The sequence below is a fragment of the Trichechus manatus genome, unplaced genomic scaffold (assembly GCF_000243295.1).
Source record: "Trichechus manatus latirostris isolate Lorelei unplaced genomic scaffold, TriManLat1.0 scaffold00005, whole genome shotgun sequence".
Taxonomy (NCBI): domain Eukaryota; kingdom Metazoa; phylum Chordata; class Mammalia; order Sirenia; family Trichechidae; genus Trichechus; species Trichechus manatus.
Genome location: NW_004443941.1, coordinates 23,083,798 through 23,093,773, shown reverse-complemented (window position 1 = coordinate 23,093,773; position 9,976 = coordinate 23,083,798).

Sequence of the window (9,976 nt, the reverse complement as noted above, 5' to 3'; positions counted from 1 at the left end):
AGTCTGTTTTTGATTAAGAAAAATGGGAATGTGGTAGGGGATGTGAATCTGGCTCTGTGTGTGTATGTGTGCACACATGAGCACGTACAAACACTTTAAAAAAGCGGTAGACAGACGTGTTCCATATAATCTATCATCAAGAAAACTTCTTGGGTGTGTTTCCCTCCTCCCTCTGTGGTATTCTGAGGATAGATCTTCATCCTTTCATCTGCCATTTTATCCCTCTTCTACAGAATCCCTTGACCATCTGCAGGGGACCATTGTAGGAAATGTGATCTGATGTTGGCATTTTATGTACAGCAAAGAACCTTAATAATGTTTTAAAACAGACACAACGTATAGTTTTCAAGAGAGGACATTTTCAGTGTTTTTTCCAGGGTTAGGATCAAATCTCTTAATTGAGTTTTAATTAATTTTTAAGTTTGACTTTAAGACTCAACACTTCTGTGAGTAGTAATTGCATTTTCCTATACCAAAGGTACTGTATTTTCATCCAGGACTCTTACCTGTATAATCTCAATTTGTGTTATAATATAAACCAAAAGCCCATTGCCTTTGAGTTGATTCCAACTAATAGTGACCCTATAGGACAGAGTACAATGGCCCCATAGGGTTTCCAAGGCTGTAATCTTTACAGAGGAAGCAGATTGCCACATCTTTCTCCCACTGAGCAGCTGATGAGTTTGAACTGCCGACCTTTTGGTTAGCAGCTGTGCACTTAATCACTGCACCACCAGGGTTCCTTCTGTTATAACATAGGAGAAGTAAAATGATTTTTCAACTGCATGGAAATTACAAAAAAAAAAAAAAAAGATTTAGGGAGAGTTCAGAAGTCACTGGGGGATATAGTCTTGCTATTTCTCTGGTTCTCTGGAATTCTCCCAATATTTAACGCAAAGCCTGATTCACAGCAGATGCTTAATAAATAATTGTTGAATGAATGAATGAAATTTTGGCGTAGGCTAGAATGTCCTTGAGCCTAGACTGGAATACGATAGGAGAAAGTTTGAGCCTCCTTTCTTCGGGTTAGTTAATGGAGTCACAATGAAGATATATAAAAGTTGACAAGAAATGAATGGATACTTTACAAACATTTCTATTTCAGTGTTAGGAAATATGATAATACTAGGAAAACAGTTAAGACAATGATTCGTACAGAATTGACTATTTCAGGCAATGAACGCTTTATGGATTACAGTTCAACAAGATTAAATGTCACATATGACATACACATATGAAAGACAATGCTTCTGATTTTGATATTAACATACCATCAGTTATATGCGTGAGAAACATTGCCAGTTCAGTTTTGGGTTATGAAATATATCATTTTTTTATAAGACATTTCAAATTACAACATATCAGGCAGCATGCAGGAAAAGTCATTTATTGTATATTAATTAGAACCCATCTTGCAGCAAACTTCCATTTTTTGGTAGTTAGATCAAGAAGATAGAAACCACTGAGATGATAGCATGGTTAAAGTCAGCCGTTGTGCTTACTGGCTGACAGAGAGCATTTCTGGTAAAAATAAAACTCTCTGAATTCATTCATTAACAAAATGCACAGTGATCATAAACTCGATTCTTTAAAAATTGTTTTCCACAATTAATTATCATTTATTGGTAATACAGCAGCTGCAGGAAATTTGAATTCTGAGAGCTGGTTGTACAGACAGCAGAAATTTATTCTTCTGTGGGTTACATGGTTACAACAAAGAGGCTTAGCATTTGAAATCACATATTATAACAACGGGCTATACAAACATCACAAAGATTTGATGTTTCCGAGTGTTAACAAATATTATGCTGTGGTTACTTCACAAAGAGACTAGATTAACAGGCAGTGTAAATCACATATATCTTAAGATTTTAAAAATACATTTTTATACAATATGTTTCTAATTTCTTCACTTGCATTTCATTTTCCCATTTCTTGTCTTCCTACTTGCAGTCCTTAAAGAAAGTCTGAATCTCTGGCTCATGCCAAGAAAGTTGATTGGATTGCTCCTTCCCCACAGGAATATGGCTGAGTGTACACTGAATCAGAGTCAACAAAGCAACAGCTAACTTACAACAGACTTGATTTAAAATTCAAATAAAATCTAATTAACTTAAAGGATAGCAGTTTGAATAAAACTTTAGGAATCAAAATTTTTTATTTACAAAACATTTGAATGTATTTTTAAATGGCTATTTCTTGTCAACTGCACACATTAAGTATCCTTGGTATGCATATGCATTGTCCATTACCATTCTGTGCAACATTGTTAGACCTCTGAGTTAACTTACATGAAATGACTTGGTGGGAAAATTAGATGGTGATTTCAATCCATGCGGGTGCTTGAAAGGGAACATTTTAATGCTTCCTATGTTAAACAAGGTCTGCCATTAATGGTGATGCCTTTAACCTGGAAGGATTGGCTTAAATTTCCAAAATGTAATTTATTGCAATATAAGAATGATGGGGAAGACTGATAAACTTACTATCAAATGTTGGAATTCTAATTAAGCAGCTGATCTATGTCACTATCTCTCTCATTTCCAAGGCTTTTGTGTTTACATTGGCTTAAAAATATTTTCCTTGGTCCTTAGGAAAATAGTGATGTTCAAAAGATAGAGGATGATAGAGTAAGCTTCTCTTACAATCACATTCTTAAGAAGTTAATCTACATTTACAGACCATTAAACAATGGTCTTTGGCAGAATGCTTTACAAATAACTTCCTTCACTTTTAACATTTTATTTAGGCCATTTTCCTTCTTGATGATACCAGGTATACGGTCACTTGTTCACTGCTACAGGTTAATAGGAAAACATCACAGGTAGAAAAATATTAGAGTTTAGCACATATTCTTTCTGAAAGTGAAATTCAAAGTGTATTGATTCATTGTGACAGAGAAGGTATTTTACACACACATTTCTAACAGTGTCACTGTCACTTAAAATCATAATTTTAACAATAACAATATGGTTAGTGAAGAAGGCATGTGTATCGATAATTGTGTATCGATAATTGCAGCAAAATCTTATCACTGAAACACACTGAAAGGATTCACTGGAATTTCGCACGGAATGATTAATATATGATGCATATACCTTTGGTGCATGTGTGTGTACTCAAAATGGCAAGTCTTATAGATCACATTCATTGGCATGAAAGAATAAAAACTGAGAAATTCAGCCAAGGATCCAAATGTATTACTGACATACCGCCACTCAAGAATTTCAAAGTGCAGTGAAAGGATTCTATTTTTATTTTCTAAAAACAGCATTAGATAGGTGAACAATGTATAGAATCAACTAGCACAACATCAGGATGGCTTATTTCGTGTTTAAAGGTAAGATCTCCTCTCCTTACTCCCTCTATTTTCTTCCCTCTCTCCTTCTCCCTGTTTTTGAAAGTTATTTGTCATGGGTCCTTATAACTGTGAATACAGGATGTGAACAGGCTGTTCTTCCCTTTTTGCCCTGTGAAGGAAATTCATGATCACCTCTTAGGGAGAGGAGGCTTCTCTCACCCTTTCCCTGTGGACACTCTGTGGAGGCTCAGGATGAGTTCAGTTTAATGTTGAAAGTTTCCACCAAGCTTCTTCGAAGGGCAAGAATTTCCATCAGTAACCAGAACAAGGCCATAGAGAAGTTCTACATGGGTTTCCTACCTGAATTCTCTCTTCTCGCCTGCACCTCTTAGAACACCTCCAGCAGCACAGAACAGCGTTTGTGCAAATATACAATATGTAAAATACATTAGTTCCTTCCCTGCCCTTGCCTAGCAAGCTACACGTTTCCTCAGCTCTCTACTGTCTACAAAAATTAATGGATGAAACCAAGAGGGATTCCCCATTGCAATAACTGTTGTGCCAACAATTATTATTATGGCTTATTGGAATAGTGTTGAATCGCACCACTGTCCTACAAAAATCACCATGAATGGCACTGAAAGGCAAAGCTGTTGGGGGATTAAAAACAATTATCTATTACCTCCTAATATCAAGGCCTTTTAATGTACCACAAGAATAAGGGCCTTTCGGATATGTAACTCTTTTTCCATAAACTTTCTCAGAGAAATTTTTAATCCATGTTTGTTTCAAGATTTCAAGACGTGAGCAGATAACACAAACCATGGATTGTGGACAAAGGCAAAACCACTGCTATAACTTGGTCTGAGGCACAAGAGCTTCTGTGAAAGAACCCTGCAGGCTACAAGGATCTGAGGGGATGTCAAGGCTCTGGGCTCCTGGTGATGAGCTGACAGAATTCCAGTCAATCTGATCCAGCCCCTCCCCCACAAAGACACACTTCCCATCACCAAGGACACTGATGTTGGTGATCATTCTAAGATGTATCTGGTGGTGCAAACGGCCAGCGTGCTTGGCTGCTAACTGAAAAGTTGGATGGTCCAGTCCACCTAGAATTTTTTTAATTCCAAACAAAAAAAGAGCAAAAGAAAATGCTCTCAGAGATAGAAAATGGACACCCAAATGCTCAAGCTTTGGCCAGCAACAGGAGAGGAACACAAATTTTAGAGAAGCAGATATAACACAATATTTTACATCAAGTATTCTTATTTCTGAAAAAAAAAAACAGAAGCCATTCCAAAATATATGACAAGTTTGGCTCCTTCTAAGGGAGGCCTGGAGGGACAATTACAGTGTTTTTCTCCAGAACATCACTGGGCTCCTTTTACATACTTTAAATTTCTTTTTTGGGTCAAAAGGAAGGATGACAATGATGAACACAATTAACGTCACTTCATTGTACATGTGAAGAATGTTGAATGGCAGCATCTTGTTACATATATATATTTACCACAATTAAAAAAAAAAAAGGACATATGGGTGTTGTAAGTACCTGCAAATGTGGTACTTCCAGATTCGATTTAAGGAAACATACACACACACGCCTGTGAACACACACATATACAACCCAAGATCTCAAGTTTCCCATTTGAAACCATTTTTATAAGCAGTCATTTCCTCGCTCTCCTCTCCCGAGCTCTCTCAAATGAGAAAGCCTAAAAAGGAGTTTCCAGGGCACTTGGGATGACCTCTTCATGTCTGTGGTTTCCAGGCTTCACGTGCTATGTGAGTCTTAGAAAACACCACCTTATCAAACAAAAAATCCCTCGTAACCAGTAATAGTTTTAGCTCAGTGAGTCCACACCAACTTTTCAAAGCAGCAGAGTGTGTCACTAAGTATATAATTCAGTACTGTCACACACATACACTGAACTGATTTGTAGTAAGGAGGACTTCGAACTGGTTTGTTCTGGCTTGAACCCCTGCTGAGATTTTGCATTTGCTTCCCAGGTATACTGACTCAGAATCTGCATTTTAACAAGATCCCCAGGTGATTCTTATGTATAATAAAATTTGAGAACCCACTGTTGGTTCTCTGAATTGGTTCCTAACCAGCAGCATTAGCATCACCTGGGAACTTGCTAGGAAAGAAAATTCTCAGCAGGGGTTTGAACCGGAATGAACCAGTTCGAAACCCCAGCAGTAAGGCAAATGGGCCAGAGCTAATACATTAAATGGAAAATGTCTAAAGTCATTCTCTAGGCATTGGGACATGCAGGCAAAGCAGATCAGCTGTGGGTTTTTAAAGCACTAGAAAAGCTGATTAGAAATCTCTCTGATTTGAGAGCCTGGAGCTCAGCTCTGCCAGAAAAAGATATTTGTAAGGATTAATTTTCCTTCAAGTTATATTTTAAGTCTGAGTGGTGGACTTGTATCTGAACGTATTGTGCTATAGGCCAGGGGCCAATTATATTGGTCCTAGCTTAACTACAGAGAAGCTAGAGGTTCAGAAAGTTGAAGTATCATGTCAGCATACAGAGGAAACCTGTAACTAAAATATGACTCAAACTCATGTTCTAACCCATGACCTTCCTATGAAGGGAATATGATTTTTCTGTATTACTTATCTAGCATCCATAAAAGGCTATTTGTGGAAGATTGTATGACCTCTCTTCAGGGGTTATTATTTTAGTAATAACATTAAAGGCCTCTCACCACATCGATGACTTTCTCCCTCTCACCTCAAGAAGGTTAACATGATAACTGCTAAATTTGCTCAGTTTGTTGACTAAACAGACGGGGTTTGCTGACTTGGCTTTTTCTAGTAAAATCATTTTTTAAAGCATATCAAATGCACCCATCCGCTGCCATCGAGTTGATTCTGACTCAGTGACCCTATAGGACAGAGTAGAACTCCCATAGGGTTTCCAAGGCTGTAAATCTGTACAGAAGCAGACTCCCACATCTTTCTCCCACTGAGTGGTGGGTTTGAACTGCCAATTTTTCAGTTGGCAGCTCAGCACTTTAACCACTGTGCCACCAGGGCTCCTATCAAATGCAAGGACCTATAAAAAGGAGTAAGCAGAGGGAAAGAACATTGGGGGTGGGGGGCAACCCATTCAATTCAGCTGGTGAAGAATTACGTTGAACCAGCTGTCAGAACACATAATTCGAGATTGTAGTTTGTTTGACTGATAGGTGGACCTGGGTCAATTCAAGAGGCCGGACTGGCTCAGAGTTGAGGAAAGGTGATAGACGTGAGTGTGGTGAATGAGGGTGCCTGTGCTGAAGGAAGGCTCAATCTATTCACAGGTTCTCTGCCTTAAATAATCACTTTCCTGCTGATTGACAGAGTTACCAGGATTTCTTAAGGGAGCCATCACCAGAAAATGCTTATAGTGCATATTTGTTTAAAAAAAAGATGGAAAAACTTACCTTTCCAATTTAGGATTTCCTAATCAAATCTGAAATGGGGGTCAAATTCAACTTCAGGGACTTATTGAGATATAAAAATACCTTGACTACTGGAACTGAGTAGCAGTTCTATATAGAAATTTATAATGAGAGAAGGAGAAGTAATTTTATCCCTTGGTGGAAGTCACAGAAACTGCTATAACAAAAATATTATATATTTTAATTTCCTTTCTCAATACCGAGGCTTGCAAGATCCCTTTACCTGTTGCAAGGTCAGGAATTTTTGTTTACCTCCCTTCCCTTCCAAATTTGGCCTTGTGCCTCAGTGCTGATAAAGTTGGAATATATTACTGCTACAATAGTTAAATGGTTTTGCCATTTCTGATGACATTTGCAACTGGGATTCCTTCAAGAGAAAGCTTATATTTATTCCATTAAAATATTCTTTGTTTATATAAGCAGAGTTTACAACGTTTGCTTTTTTTTTCTTTCTTCCTTTCTTTTGTTCCATGGAAATGAAGTTTACACCCTCTTGCTACATTTTCCCAACCATGTAAGGTGGTGATGGTGTCATTTCAGATTGCTAGTGGAGCAGCTGGGCTGAGGGGGACTAGATGATTGCTAGTGGTGGGTGTAAGCCTTTTTGGGAAATATTTTGGAGTAGTCATTTTCTCCATGACAAGGGAGGTGTTTAAAAGAGACTTGAATTCATAGTAAATGCAATTCTTTTTTCATCTTCCTTTAGAACTCTTGTGTCTTTTAATATCTAGCTGCACGGTCAGTCTTTTAATATCCTGTTTGTGATTCAAATATTTCAGTATAAAGTAACTGCTATGTCTTCCTCCTTCCTACAAGGCTGTCTTTAAGCACAAAGAAGAAAAAACAAAAGTGGAATTCTTTTGGGAAACTGTGAGAACCTAAAGTTTACATTTAGGAGAATAGTGGGATCAGCCTTATGAACAGGGGTGGATTACCCAGTAAACGAGGTACGCACAGGCTTACTTGTGTTTACTTACTAATCTGTAGTGCACAATTTCTGTTCACTACAAATTAGTCAGTAAACATAAGTAAGCCCGTGTGTACCTTGCTTATTGGGTAATCTGTCCCTGCTTATGAAGGTCACTAACGTGGAATCCATTCCAATTTCATTTACTTTTTTTTTTTTTTTTTATTGTAGGTTTCCCCAAAAGGGAGAAACTTCCCACTCCTCTCGGGGGAGGAAGATTTTCTTTTTTCCAAATAACCTCTCAATTCCTTTTGGACTTCATGAGGTTTTATTGGCTTGAGACTTGCACTGGTAACCAAGTGTTATGGGGAGCAACTGGTTTACGACTTAACATACCTTCAACATATATCCTCAAGTGGATCATAACAGGGAACCGCTGATGATGTAGAGCTTGATGTGTTCTGGAAAAATCAAGCTAAAGGAGAAGTCCCTTCATTTAATAATGAGAAAATTCAGGTCCAGACGGAGCTGAAGATTCATAACCCTCTGAACCAATTAAAACTCCTTTTCAAAAGAAGAAAGCTTTTGGATTTCCTATCAGGTGACTATTTGGTGTTAAAATCAAGAGATCTTTGTATACTCAGAGGTGAGGACTAAGGTGTTCACCTCTAGCTGGCTGTTAAAAGCAGAGCTTTGAACCAGTTCCTATTAGTTTGAACTCCCGCTGAGAATTTGCATTGCCACTCCAGATATACTGAATCAGAATCTACATTTTAACAAGATCCTCAGGTGATTCTTAGGCATAATAAATATTGAGAACCACCGTTCCAGTAGTGGTTCTTAGAACTGGTCCCTAACTAGCAGCATTATTATTAACTGGGAATTTGTTAGAAATGAGCTGGAAAGAACCGGTACAAAGCCCTGGTTAAAAGATAACAGCCAGAGTTATAGCTCACTGAAATAGAGTCAGAGTCCTCAAAGTCAAAATAGCAACATGTAGAGTTAAGAAATTCCAGTGATGAATGAACATCAACACCCAATAGAAAAAATTCAGCAACAGGCAAATGACCTCTGTAACAAGCTTTCCCCAAGTTGAAATGTTAAATGAAAGACCATATGTCAACTTAGAACACGCCTTGGCTCATCGGATGTGTTAGTTGAGTCTGAATCCATTTATCTGGTTGGTGAAAGACAGAATATGAAATAAAGAAAACCAGTAAATTTCTATTAATGGAAAGTTCCCTGATAGGTTTCAGAATGGCCCTATTAAACAGTCTCAAATTGATAAAATATCTCTAGACCAAAAAGGAAGATTAATTTGAGATCCATAACTGGACTCTTCCTGACTAAATCAAGTACCAGTGTTAATTCTGTTAAATTACTCTGTCTTGAATTCTTCATACCGTCTTAGGCTGCCTAATACAATGCTTTACACAGAGAAAATGCTTGAGGTTTGCGGAGCTGTATAATTTAAAAAAGTAATGGGCTCTGACATTTGATTTTAAAATTGCACCAATGCCTTGAAGCTTTTTTCTAAAAAGTAACATTTAATTGAATATAAAGTGAGTCTATGATTCTAGAAGACAGACTAGTGAAACTAATTTTCTTGCCTCTTTGGCTTAATTTCTTTCTGATTTTTTGTCCTCAGGTAATTATCCAGTTCATATTTATCTAGCTTCAGTATCCAGATCTGAATTTTAATTGATGAGTGCCATCCAAACACTTTCTACATCTCTCAACCCTTATTGATTGGGGGTGAGGGGCAGGAAAACAAAGTAACATTTAAGATCCTGGCATCATAGCAATTTCTGACTTTTGATTAAGAGTTGGAAATGTTTCCTCAAATCTTTTTCCTGGGTTGCAGTCACTTTAAGGATGTCGTTTGGGTACAGTGGTGATGTAGAGACGATCAGAATGGTCTGTGCTTTTGAACAAAACTTTGGGATCAATCGGTGTGGAACTTGTCATTTTTTTATATCGCAAGCACTGGGATGGGCTGCTTCTCCTGGGAGAGTTAGGAAATAAAAAGGCCGCGTCTGGAGCTGTGTCGGTATTCTCCCACAGAATGAGAACGGGGAAGTATTCCACTGGGAACCATGAGTGATAAAAACTTAGAAGGGAAAGCAAAACATCAAGAGAGTCTGACAGAAGCTTTGCCCTCCTCTATAACCCAGCAGCCTGTGCTGAACTTTTCTTTCTTCTTTGTTTTCAAATATTATTAAATATCCTGTCTGTTGTTTTAAAGGAACCCAAACCAATTCTGATTTTGTCACAAGACAAACCCAGTGTCCTGTCTTTGGGTAAAGTCACAATAA